The 13,975-nt window shown below is 39.3% G+C and overlaps 1 long non-coding RNA gene across 2 annotated transcripts; it reads right to left on the bottom strand.

The window, feature by feature from the left end:
* Positions 1–6,657: 6,657 nt before the first annotated feature.
* LOC111637203 lies at positions 6,658–8,506 on the bottom strand. 2 transcript variants are annotated; one of them, XR_002758649.1, is made up of 4 exons: positions 8,350–8,506; positions 7,185–8,111; positions 6,747–7,112; positions 6,658–6,670 (listed from the first exon to the last, which is right to left on the bottom strand). It is a non-coding gene; the product is annotated as an uncharacterized LOC111637203 (long non-coding RNA). The 2 variants fall into 2 exon arrangements; XR_002758648.1 differs by lacking the exon at positions 6,658–6,670 and having other exon boundaries at positions 6,734–7,112.
* Positions 8,507–13,975: the final 5,469 nt, after the last annotated feature.

Genomic DNA, 13,975 nt, shown 5'->3' with positions numbered 1-13,975 from the left:
TACTGTACTGAACATCATAGTTTTCTCGCATTATCATTGTCTAAGTTTACCCGGACAATTAAGGAAACAAGGAGGGATATAAACTTTGAGACAGTATTAGGCTTATATCGCAGGCTTATACTTACGGAAGCCAAATTAATTAGAATATGGCATTTGCATTTAGGGTACAGCTTCGGACTTGATCACAGAATAATTTCGTCAGAGCATTACATAATTTACCTTATAACTTTACCGTCACTTTATATTATAATGGGGATAATGCTGATAGAGTACGCGCGTTATATAAAAAGAAGTTCTATTAAACAGTTTTAAATTAATTTAAATTTGCAACATTCTTTTATTCGTAACACGCTAAAAAAATATTACCGATCGTCTAAACACAACCACAGATGGAAAAATAATTGCTATTACCGGCATCTAAACGCCGTTTTGAACCATCCACGCTGATCAACCAAATCATATATATAATTGGAACGCTGTAAAAGAAGAATACAAACAATTTAAAGAAGTTACCGAGGGCTTGAATTATGTTACTTTTGTACGTTAACTGTTTTTCTGTACGTTTGTTTCGATTTATTCGTATTTGTTTTTGGACACTGGAAAAAGGCCGATGGCCACAGCGTGGTAAATTAAATTAAATTAAATAGAGTGAGTCGCGCCGGTCATCTAACTCCTTTGGGGGGGATGTTTGAATGGAAATAATGTGACTTCGGTTTGCACGGGAAGTTCGTATATGGCTAATCGCGACCTTCCTTCCTCTAAGCCTTCCATATCCTGTCTCGATTTTCATCAGTGTAATTCCGTTGTGGAGATTAAAGAAAATCAGGCAGGCCACGGACGGATGAAAGCGTAAATTTATAGGTGTACAATTCTTTATTCGAATTGCAGCCCAACAAATCGAGAGTGTAGGCAAAACCATCGAAGACGGTTAATTTACGTATACGACGAAGAAAGAAGCGGGTTATCCGTTAAGAAGGCAGGACGAAGAAAAATTTTTACGAAAGCTACAGCTTTCGACCACCGCCACGCCCAAAATTCGTAAGGCCACGCCGCTTTAGCCGGGCGGGTAATCTTACGCCTACAGTAATTGACGCGGTAACGGGTCATCTCAGTTACCTTCTTTCTGTAAACAATAATTGGTTAAATCTTCCGCGCGTAAATGGACAATAAAGACTAAAAAAATGGCGCGGAATAGTTTTTGCCCGGTCAAAGAAACACGGAGCGGAACGAGATAGAGATGGATCGGGCGGTAACATTAAGTATGAGGGCTCGGTATGTAACGTTGCAGTTTTTATACCAGTTAAACTAGACTATTGAGGGAGTCACTTCACTGAAGTGACTTCAGAAAAAGTTTCTTCCGTCCACCCCTTAAATGTGGACTTTACATCGACCTTTAGTAAATTTCTTACTGGTTATTCCGAGATTAAACCGTCCGACGCTGTTAGCGGGAGGAGTTTTCCGGATTTTCCCACGTCGCAATATGAGAAAACCAGAGGAAAAGGGAGAGAGAGCGTTTAAGATCTTCGATTAAAATAATTAATTTCGTCGTCTTTACTGGTACATTTTTTCCGTTTTTGTTGTTTATCGCATTGTTAATAAGTAACGGGGCTAAGAGGGGACGGAAATCTTATTATTTATATAAATAATGCGTAATTTGAACCGGCTCCCCCACTCGACTTCTACCCGAAATATTTTCGGGTTTACGCAAAACACGAAAGACGGTTATTCCGGGAACGGAGTACCCGGTGGAAAAGTTAGAAGAAAAGAACCCCATTCTCCGGGTACGGCTGCTTTTCCCAAACGGTAGGGAAGGAGGGATTTGGGAAACGGTGGCCGCACCCGGAGGAGGGGAGAATTTCGGCTCTTATCCCAATTGTTTTTCTACCACAATAATCGTTCGAAGGTAATATGTTTGGCGGGAGAAAATCGAAGGCGGTGATTTTACGAACGATTATTCCGGCGGGTAAAGAGCGTGGACAGATTCCGTCAGTTCTCCTTCGCTTCCGGTTATTCCGTCAGTCGTTAATACCGCCGGAGAATGTTTCTGGCCAACTTCCGTCCGCAGTCTTTTCGGTATCTGAGGACCTACCCAAGTTTCCGCCACGTTTTTCTTTCCTACCGTTTACAAACCTTAAATTTTCACGAATTGTACAGTATAATACGTCACAAATGTGCCCCGTAAAATTTTTGTACTTTTGTTCAGTTCACTATTAAAACGCGCTTTTAACTATCATCCTACGGCGTTGCTTTCGCCTTCGGCTTTTTTTTCCAATTTCAGAGAAAACCTTAGGTCTTCGGGGCCGACTTTCCCCATATTTTGCTCGGACGGAACGGCCCGTCCGAGCAAAATATATTAGCTCCATTATAGAAAATGGACCTAAAAAATTTTTTTTTCCTCTTTTTGTTTGTGGCCCTATTTAAATTTTTGGTGTCCGGGAAGGCGCCTTCCGGCCGTAACGTTATCTGCAGACGGTTTGCGACGAAATTAAAATCCGTCCGCACCCGGACGAAAGAAGGAATGTGGCCGTTATCGTCCGTCTGCAAAGTACCGGACGGGCTGCATTTTCCAAACGTCTTTATTAACCGGCCGATAGTTCGATTAATTCCAAGAATAGCCTATTCGGGCGCGCTTCTCCGCTGGAAATTCCCCCCGCGGCGGGAAAAGGGGGAAAAATCAGACGTAAACAAAGAAATTATAAGAGGACGCCGGTAAGATTCTTTAAGAAGGGAATTAAAAAAAGCGCCGACCGAACCCGCCGACGAGTTTAGAGTGTCAGACGTTTATCCAATTTCCGAAATGGCCACAGAAATTTTTTATCGGTATTTAAGACCCGATTTTCGCTTTCTTAAGAAATTTTATAATTAGCAGTTAAAAATAAAAATTACTCGATCATCTATTTGTTTCTTGTATTTCCTGGATGGGGAACGACCGGACTTCGAAGTTAACTCGGTGACGAAACCCGTACGCAGCGCGTTAAATGTCCGATTTATTTACAGAATGCGGTTCCCATCTGGGTTATCGCGCTCCTTTCCACAATGTTCTTTGGTATTTCCCCTCCGAATAACTGGCAAGGCCAAGGTTTCGAACGTGGTAAAACGCAAAGTTACGAAGTCGGCCAATTCCGGATCGGCTCCGACTTTTCGCCTTCTCTCAGTTTAACCGTATTTTGTAAATACAGTATTTAGATTGGCGTGGCTAAATTACTCCAAGTAATCGATTGGCGTGGCTAAATTACTCCAAGTAATCGATTGGCGTAAAATAAAGGCGGAAGGAAGATTCTGGTCGCGTCGTAGTTTTCCGAATTCTCGAAGAAGATAAAAACTTTTTCGTCTCCTTTGCACCCGCCAATAAATCCGTTACGCTCGACTAGGAACTAGATTAATTCGATAATACATCGGAAATCTTTCTGCGGAATTTCGCCTTTAAAACGGTTCTTCGTTTCGTTTCCGTCCTTCGCCCAATCGATTTCGTTTATATTTTATACGTGACCAAACATTATTCTAGCTTAAAATCGTCGCTTCTAAAAGTATCGAATAATAATTATTAATTTCCGAGGGAAAAAAAGAAAATACAAAATGAAATTTTTTGATTTTACGTCTCTTATTATTATTATTTTAATAAAGGGAAAGAAAACAAGTTTTGAAATGTTTCTAGATTTAAAATTCGCAAAATAATTTCTATGAATACGAGATGAATAATCCATGGCGTTTTTCGCCACAGAAAAAAGTGAAAGAAAGAATAATAATAATAATTTGCGGAGGTCTTGGCAAAGAAATAATTTGTAAGAGGCTCGTTAAAAAATTCTACCGGCGTATTTAAAGAAAAAAACGTTAAATTAAAAAAGAAAACCCGATCCGGAAATAAAAAATCTGGAATTTTTTTCCTCTGTAAGAAACTCCGACGATGAAGCGGATTTGCAGAATCCAGACTCAAATCGGCGAATTTTAATAAATACCAAACGAAGTAATTAATTGCCGATTTCTTCGAAAACTTAATTAACGACAACTTGATCGAATGCTTTTTCTTTAATTTATTACGCATTTAATATTAATTTCCGATGTTTTTTCCTCTTCTTTTAATCGAATTATAGAAAGAAGTTTACCGTCTCCGGCGCTTTCCTCCTCCTCCCCACTTTCTCCTCCGCGCGTTGTGTAGCGTATACCGCCGGCCTAACGCGTCGTATCTCGATAACCGCGTCCATCGTCCATTCCGACGGAGGAACGAACCGATTATCCGGGTCACGGGGCGCGGGTCGTGGCGCGCTCCACCTATTACTGTACTTTTTGAAGTGGCGTTTCGTCGTTGGAAGAGGCTTTTTTATTTTTATCACCGGCTGTCGAGTCGTACGATGGAAACGAAATTTTTGTCGGATGTTGAGCAAAGTTTCTTATTTTCCCCTCACCGTGTCTAACCGTAACTTCTGTCCTCCCGGGTTTTCTTACATCCCGGCCGCATTTCTTCGTATTTTCTACGTTTAAAGTTTAATAACGTTCCGCCTCCAGCTTTTGTATCCGGTGTCGCGCCGTCTTCCGATTCGAGTACGTGATATAGATCGTTTCGTGTTCAAATCGGAGGTGGAATCGTTACCTTTTTCAATGGGTTTGCTTCCGAAAAGTACTGTATATAGGCCTACTTCTTTAGTCTGCGCTTTGTGCCGTCAGATGGCACCACGATCCGGATGTAAATAATAATAAAAAGGTCCACGACTGGCACTATCCCGCAGTCAGTTTTTCGGGTTTCTCGGACTGTAAAAAGTGTTGACGCATCTTTCGAGTCGTCGATAGATTCGACCGTGTTTAGCCAGTATCAAACAAATAAATTTGATACTGGTTAGAATGGTGAAATCTTTACTAGAAAGAGGATTCTGATTCGATTTTCTTGAGAATTCGTAACGGTCTTGTATTTCTTCGTTATAAAAAAAAGTTGGCAAGGGCTCTCGTTACACTTTCCCGGCACTGGAACGGGAGAGGATCGTCGGGAATCCGATAATTTTCAATTATACTGTGATTTATAATTTAAGCTTAAAAGGAATGATTTAGCCGCATAATGATAAGTATTTTTTTAAGTTTAAAAAACACTACGATGCTAGCTCCGAGTTAAAATTGCGTGGCGCCATCTGTTACGAGATTTTATTAAAAAGTAACTGTTATATTAATTATTATAAAAAGGCTTTGTTTTGAGAGTACAAACGAGTTTTTAAAAATACAGTGGGTGATCAACGAACAAATTGGATAAGGAACACTTTCGTGAAAGATTTTTATGTTCGGATAACGAATACATGTTCGGATAACGAACACCTCACAGAACAAACACAAGAAGAAGTGATGTAAAATAATAAATACCGATTGGTCTTCCCTTGTCTTCAGGCAACAATTCGAAACTTTTCGGAGCGCGAGAGACGTCGACATCGACGCTCAACCCGGCATATACTGATCGGATAGTATTCCCCCGAACTTTGAAACTCTCCCTTGTAATTCCGACCTTTTATTTTTCTGACAGAAACAATTCTTTTATAGTATTCGTGAGACTGTCGGGCGGGCATTCGTTAAGTTTTAAGTCAGTTTTTATGTTCGAAAGGTGAGAGTATAATATTACAGGTAGAGAGTGGGAAGATGTCTGTTGTTGGTGGGCAGTATGGCTTCAACAGGTCTACAGTAGGCCGCAGTTCAATCTTATCTAAGTAAGATACTGCATTATCAAGAAGACTCAAGCAGCTTAAAGAGTAACAAAAATCACATCTGAGAAATAAAGAACATTGAAGAGTTCATAATGGAACCTGTAACGGATCTGACGACAGAACGCCAAGAACTCATGAATGAAGAACACCAGGGGCGTGCCGTGACATTTAATGATAGGAAAGCTGTGCTTTTGTAACAAGCCGACTTCCATGGGCAATCCTTCAGTGATGGTCTAGGGTCTATTCGTATTCGTTTGTTCAATAAGCCAGTAAAAACCGTAGACTTCTCTAAATGTATTTTTAATTAATAGATTATCTAACGCACTTAATAAATAAGCAAGTTCAATATAATTAACTCTGTTATATTAGATTTAATAGATACTCTACGCCCTGTAAATGCCAATTCTCGCTTCTATAACATCTAATAATTAAAATATAATATATCTATTAGCCGTAACTATCTCGTTATAATTTTCAATATTTATTTTATATTGTGTACTAATGTTAAATTCTATTCTATTTTGATTTCCAAATTGCTTCAATTTTACGAAATATTCGATGAGAGATTTAGGATTTTCGTGTCTTTTGCCAACTTTACTCAAATTATTTAAATCGTCAAAGCCAATCTCATTCCACCACACTAATTTTATTTGAAAATAGTAAGTAGGCAAGACCAACAAAACAATTTTTGCATTTTTATGCATCTACAGAGCCATTTTATATCTTAATTTAAAATATCAGCGCTAGAAATATATATAGTGGTGCCTCGGTGCACGAACAACTCCCAACTCGAATAATTCGATATTCGAATGCACGTTAAAAAAAAATACGATGCTCGATAATTGACTGCATGCTCGGCACTCGACCGAAAAATACGACCTGCTTAAACAAATATTTTTATTTTAAATTTAATTCTGTTATCCGTAAAACTTTCCCGCGATAAAAATAAGTATCTAATTTAAAAATAAAACAAATTATTCCTTGCAATTTGCCTGAAAAAGTTTGAGACCACGATTTAAAAAAAAAGCCACAAAAACCAAACATAGTAAGAAAAACAATGTTTAATACTTGGTACAGGACTCTTCTCCTTCCCAATTCATCACCAAACGATTATTGATGCTAATGTCTGAAATTCCATTTAATCGATGCAAGATGTGTGATTACCAGAGCCCCTTCGGCCGCCAATTTAAAGTCTTTTGATCTTTAAAATTGGCGTTTCCACTTCCCGGGACGAGGACCCAGGGGTTGGATTTGTGGGAAGCGTGTGTTCGGGTTGTTTCATTGTGTGGAATTACACAGAACGAGCGCTTGATGTGTAAGTGCGTGAGTGCGAGAATTCGAGTAAAGGTTAAACGGTGTATATCTTCGTGTACAGTGGTGTTATGTCCGTGCGTGTGTGTGTATGTGTGTGATCGAAGAACATCTTCGGCATGTCTATAAACAGAAAACAGTAAATTACGATACGAGAATAAGATGTGTTAAGAAATAAAACGAAAGAGTTCTTACCATCGGAAAATATTCACTTGTACGGTAAATGGCCACTTGGTCCTCTTCGTGGTAAAGTTGGGGAGGGAGATTCTTCTCCCTCCCAAATGTTCCTACAAAACACAAAGGCAGTGAGAAAACGAGAAGTTTATTCATTTATTACCTAAGGTCAAGATTATTACCTTAATCAGACAGCCTTTCTTCCCGAACAGTGTTATGAGAAGAGCGAAGGACCTGACCTAGCCTAGGCTAACCTAACGAACCCTAACCGGAAGCTCAATCCTCATAACAGCTGTTTGGGAAGAAAGGTCGGCCGAATGTCGCGTCCGGTGAAGAAACGTGTCAAGTCCGTGGGTCACGTCCGGGTAAAAGAGGTCACGTCCGTTAAAAGATGTCATGTCCGGGTGAAAAGTGTCGAATCCGGTAAGAAAGTCGCATCCGGGTGAAGAAGAGGAAGTCGAAGAAGATCACCGCCTAGGCCAAGGCAACCGCAGCCGTCCGCAGCAAAAAAACCACGGACAGCACGGTCCCTCGACTTCGGGGGCTCTCTCCTCCGACTCCTCCCCGTCCCGACTTCGGCAAGGCGGTGGCGTCGCCGTCGCGGACGAACGGGCAGAACACGACCAAACAGAAAGTGTCAGCTCGGACGAGCTGTCACTTTCGACATCCTCCACAGCAAGGTCTGTGGCCGGATGACCCCCGAAGACCTCGGCCAAGCGCACTGGACCCAGGGTGTAGCGTCGCATCATCCCGACTCCGGGAGGATGCCACGCCACGCGCACTTGGCGAAGGTCTTCTTCACCCGCTGCCTGTCGCTCGTCGAGCCCCCGCTCCTCCAACGGCACGGAACGACAGACTCGTTCCGCGTCGTCCGAGGAACCCTCTCCCTCCGGCGCCACCGCCTGCCTCCGCCGGAACCGCCTCCAACAACGCACCAACGTCTTCATCCTGTAAAAAAGAAAATTTGCAATTAGTCCAGTGAAAACAAAAGCTTAAATTAATGCTTAAATTCTTCCGAGTAAAAGCAAACTGCTCACCGCAGCCGCCTTTTTAAATCTAAAAGATTCGAATCCGAAGCGCAAACGGTCGACCATCGAACGATGTGCCGAGATGTCTTCTGGGACCGATTCTCCAAGTAATATTAAATAAATTCTTACGTCTAGGATCAATAAGGACTAAGACTTACCTAAAAAATCTTCAATCTTCTCTGTAAAAGGCACGAAACCGCAGAAAACAGCACGCAATCCAAGAGCGAAAGAAAAGCACGTCCGACAGCAACGAGAAACACAATCGAACTGCGATTCGTCATGTGTGACGTATTTCGAACAAACGTTAAAAAACGCGTCAACAATGTTCGAATTTCGTAAAAATTAGAATTTAAAAAAAAAATAAATTTTTAAAATTTTTTTCAATTAATTAATTTATAATTATTTTTCTTTTTTAAATTTGATAAATAAATTATCTTCTGCATTTACATGGTGCAGAATGTCGACCGTGGAGAGGTAAAAGACGATCTTTTTAAATTCTACGTCTCGAGGCTTGACCATCTCCCGAAATTCGTTCGAATAAATATCTTTTTCGTCCATTTTCGACCATGGCATGAAATAAATCAGATTCTTAGGATTTCGCCCAATATTATTTTGCTTTTCGGAAGGATTCCTCGGTCGCCGTCGGGGTTGCGGGTTTCGCGTAGGCCTATTAATGCAACATCAAACTGGATAAAGTTAATATTAAAAATACCGAAAAACCTTTATAATACGGCCGAACGAAAATTAAGTCCGAGACAACGGGGAAATCGACACAGAGGATAAACAGACTGAGCTAGGGGGAAACGATCATTCTTTCTCCTTGAATTTCTGACTTTTTAAAGGATCTCTCCCCTAAATTCTTAATGTGATCGCTTAATCAATTTGACACGTCCGCAAGTGTTGATCCAACTTTGAAACTTTCGCTCGTACCTCTCGTGCCATGATATTTTATTTCCTGACCGCTGAGAATTTTTTTTACTTACAACGCGACAATTCTGCTTTGGGAGGAATGCTACATTTATTTCCAAATTTTGTCATTGTCGTCCGTCCGCATGTCTTAAATTCGAGAACGGAATTATATGAAATCCGAGACCAGATGTGGAAACTTTAGAGACAGGAGGCCCCAATTAAAGTACTGTACACTAAGAAGGGATTTTTCGAAATTCCCCCCGCGGGGAAGAGGGAGAGGAAGCTTCTCCTGTACTATTTTAGATGCAGTATTTTTCGTTTTTGCGAGAAATAGAGCATATTTTTAGACCCACTTAAAAATTCTGTAATTAGTCTCGAAAGAGTGGGACCTAATTCTTGTACCCAGTGAAAATGAGTAAGATCGCTTATAATCTAATAATCTTAATCTTTGCTATCGTTACTTTTTCCCCGAGCAACGCTGGGCTCATCACTTTCTTCAGATCAAGTTGACAAGCTATTGTTTTTTCAATTGATATAGTCGGGCTGATCTAGGTTTTTCGGGGCCTAGGGCTTATTGAAGTCAAACAGCGGCTCATTTTTTGTTAATATAAAAAATACCATAAATTATCATTATTATATTATTATTAATTAATATTAACTATTTTTACTGTACGATAAATGCTCATTGTTAATGAAAAAGTATTAAAAATTGATGATAATACAGTCGACCCCCCTATAAGATCATTGATTTTTCCGTTTTATCTGAATTACATGTTGTACCAGTCACTTAGATTTTACAAAATACGTGTGCCGGGCTGTGAACGGCTCACATATTTGTAAAATCTAAGTGACTCGTACAACATGTAATTCAGATAAAACGGAAAAATCAACGATCTTTTAGGGGGTCGACTGTAATTTAATTTTTGCGGGCCCTTGATACTTGGAGGCCCTATTAGTTCTTATGTAGATCCACTCCCGGATAAAGTAGCCAGAGACGGTGTTGTGACACGCTGCTTCTTAAATAAGTTTTGATTACAGTAATTTTAGTTTTGAAAAACTTGGTTCTGCTGAACTAGACTAAAACTAGACGAAACTAGACTGAACTAGACGAACTGGACTAAAACTAGACGAATGTCGAAGAGTTAACTCTAAACGTACAATGAAAAAAATTCTGACGCCTAAAAAGAAGGTCAACAACCTTCTTTTTAGGCGTCAGAATTTTTCATCGAGCTATTCAGACTTGAGTAGCTAATATTGAAAGATTGATCGAGGGCCACATAAATTCATTAGACGGGCCGGATCCGGCCCCTGGGCCGTATGTTGGCCATGCCTGGGCTAGTCCTACAATTCATTAGGCGGACCGGTGGTCTGGGACGGAAAACGACATATTTCGGACCGACCAGGACAAAATTCCTGGGAGTTTTCCACCCGACCGGATTTAGGTCGACTTCCTCGCAGCGGTAAGCCTACACATTAAGCGATTGGATAATCGCCATTTGTCGTTATCTGTTAAACTTATTTCATTGAGAAAGCGGAATCGTGCCATTCAAGAAGCCATATTTTGGCGGAATTGTCTGCAAGATACGCGCAATTTTTACTTTTCTTAGTGTTTCCCAATAAACCAGAGGATTCCTTTCGATCGGTTAAAATACTGCACTAGATGACTGATTGCTTACAACCGATAGTAAAATCGTGTTTATTATCAGAAGCTATCTTATCGAAGTTCTTCTCGATTTTACCGTTCTTCGATCGGTCCGAATGTTTGGCATCTGCTCGACTTCGTTTGCCTGTTTTTCCCATCGCAAAGGGTGAATTTTTTTAGCTCTTTCCTTCCTGTGGGCACTAAGAGGCCCTCTTTTTTAGCAAGCTCATTATGGGTTCAACCAGGCCCAATGTGGCTGCCCGAAAAATGGAATCACTCCCCGAAAAATTCCTGGGGATTTTTCGATTCCGCAACGGGTGAGTGTTAGAATCTGTCGCAGACGGGAGTTGAACTCAAAAAGAACGTTTCTAAATTCCGCGGTGTGAGCAACACCGTTGGGGAGAGATGAGCAAAACGATGACATCATTTCCGAGAGAAAAGAAATGACTTGTTGTTACCATGTGTTTCGATGCTGCTGAATAATGGCTGATGCGATGTGTGTTTATTCATTATGCGAATTGCCTACAAATCATTTAATTATAAAAATGTCTTACAACAAGTATAAACGAAGATATGTTAATTCTAGAAGTAATAGAAGTGGGGGAGAAACAAAGGCACAAAATGTGCTAAGATAGAAGGATTCATAAAAAAATTTATACCACACTATATCGATGTTTCTTTTAAAAGCCACTTCGGACTGAACCGGTGTACAGTTGAAATAAGTAAAGGGTTAGCAAGAAATGTTTCCCACTTCAGAAAGCTCTGCGTTCTACCGCTCGAAATGAGACAAAATTTGGAGTACAGATAATACAAATGATGCGCTTGACATTTCTTAAATAAAACAAAATAGTACAAAAATACGTCGATAGGTGGCGTTGGAGCATACAGAAATATTGAATATGCGTGCACATATAAATGTCGAATATGTAGCACTAAAATTGCTCAATATGTCCTCCTTAATTTTGAACAATGTGCTCTAATCGCAAAACCATATTTTCCACAGCTGAACGCAATCAGCCGATTTCTGAGACAATGTTTAGAGACCGACGGCGGTTTACAGATCGGGTAAACCGCTGTTCAGAAAAATTTCATTGCAGAGACGACGTTTCTCGCCTGCCACAATGGAGACAGCGATTAGAAACAAGTTGACCTATTTTCTAGACTCACTCGACAGCAGGTTTAGAGGGCTTTTCAATTCGAGTGGTAGCTTTGTTGGTGGAAAAGTTTAGATAAAAACAGATATCGTTCCTTTGATAAATGTTGTAAACGGTAGGAATCGCCAAAATTATTCATTACCGGAAACTGGAGTTACTTTGTGACAAGTAGGATAACTTTAGGACAATCACTGTTTTGAATGAATTTAAATTAAATGCCAATGCCATTTCAATGATATACAAACTGTTGTCATTGGTTACTGCGCCTACTGTGCTGCCACATAATGTCAAGGCTAGGGTTTCTCATTTCCCAGTCTTTTGCTTGTTCCGGGATTCCGGGATAAAAGTGAACTGTTTCCCGGGACAAAATTAATTATTTTTAAGATATACAAAATATTTTGAAATCAAATGATATACAGTAGAGCATCGATTATCCGACTCAATTGGGGACTGGGGTTGGTCGTATGAAAAAATACATTATTAGCATAGTATATTAGTATATCCCATGTAATTAGTATGTTAGTATATCGCTATTAACCTACTTCGCGTTGAATTTTCATCGATGTTAAGCCTAACAAAAATTTTTTAAATAATAATCGTCGCTATTGCATCGTTAAAAATTAGAAAATTAAGCCTCATTTAAATAGTGGCCTCCCTTTCATGGTCGAGACAGTGTTGCCAGCTGAAACACGCAAAATTTAACAAAAATAATATTAAAGTAGCCAAGACATAGCCAAATATTGTAGCCACATCACTAGCGGACATTTGAATTTGCCGACTAGAACGCGGTCGGTTAACTGATGTGACGGTTGATCGGGGGTCGGATAATCGATAATTTACTGTAATTATTTTTCATTTTTTAAAGTAATTTTAAAGTTCTGTAACATCCAAAATCATATTAATAATGCTGTGTAAGATACATAATAAAAATTACCTTTGAATTACGTAGAAATTTTCACAAATAGAGAAAAGTTATTAAAGTTTGCTGGAAACTGCATACAACAACAACAACAACAAAATGCTTTGAATTGAGTTTAAAATTTTTAAAAAATGAACTTAGATCAAACTTCTAACTTAGAAGGTAATTTTCGTTTTTTAAATAAAATATAATACAAAATATTGTACCTTTATAAGATTTTAAAAAGCAAAGATGGTCAATACTCCGATCACTCACTCTAATTCTTATTTTAGTAATGAAAAGTCTTGCTACGGAGAATGCCCTTTCCGATTCAATTGATGCGATTGGAATCGTGTTTAATGCATTTAAGAGAAGATAGATATTATGTGTTTTTCACCTGTAGCCTGGAAGATTTCGAGTTTGTTTTCGAGATTGTAGTACTTCTTTTGCTCTCTAGTATTCTTGATTTGTCTACCTCGGCTGCTTTAATAGCGGCATCAAGCTTGTAGTACAATAATTCGGCAATTCGTTTGGCTTTAATAACCAGGTTTATGAAGAAAAACTTCATACTTGCAGACTTCGTTTGTATCCTTGCCCAATTTGCACAACCTGGCGTTACGCATTTATTGAAGCTACTGGGCATGGTTAAAAATTAAGACAGCATAAGAACAATTATTCCAGATATTACAGGTTCTAACAAGTAAAGAATTTTCAGAGTCCTGTCACAAATAAGCTACGTATTTATAAGGAAGTCTAATTACAGAACGATTCCATAGCCGTAGTTCTGTTTTTTACCACGAGATGTCGCTACTTCGTAACGTCAAGAAGCTGGACAAGCATAATTCTGACTGTTGTGTATTTACACCACAGTCAGAATTAATTTATTACGAAAAAATTTGCTACTGTTCGTTTGTTGAACGTCAAATTTGTCTTTTGATTACTGTTCATTATTTTTATCAAAATATTTAAAATTATACAGTATATTATAAAAGTTATTCTACGGAATATGTAGACCAGCAGTGGCGTGCCGTCATTAGAAGCGGGGGAAGCGCCGCTTCCCTCTATTTTATAAAAAATAAATACATATTAATTTTAATTGTATGAAAATAATCGCACGATATTTTATTATAACCGCATTATGTATCTTATTACAAATTTCTATACTACACGTGAAAAAAAAA

This window comes from Centruroides sculpturatus, unplaced genomic scaffold (assembly GCF_000671375.1).
Source record: "Centruroides sculpturatus isolate CEXI.00-Female unplaced genomic scaffold, Cexi_2.0 scaffold900, whole genome shotgun sequence".
In the NCBI taxonomy this organism is placed as follows: domain Eukaryota; kingdom Metazoa; phylum Arthropoda; class Arachnida; order Scorpiones; family Buthidae; genus Centruroides; species Centruroides sculpturatus.
This window is presented reverse-complemented; position numbering and strand designations above follow the sequence as displayed.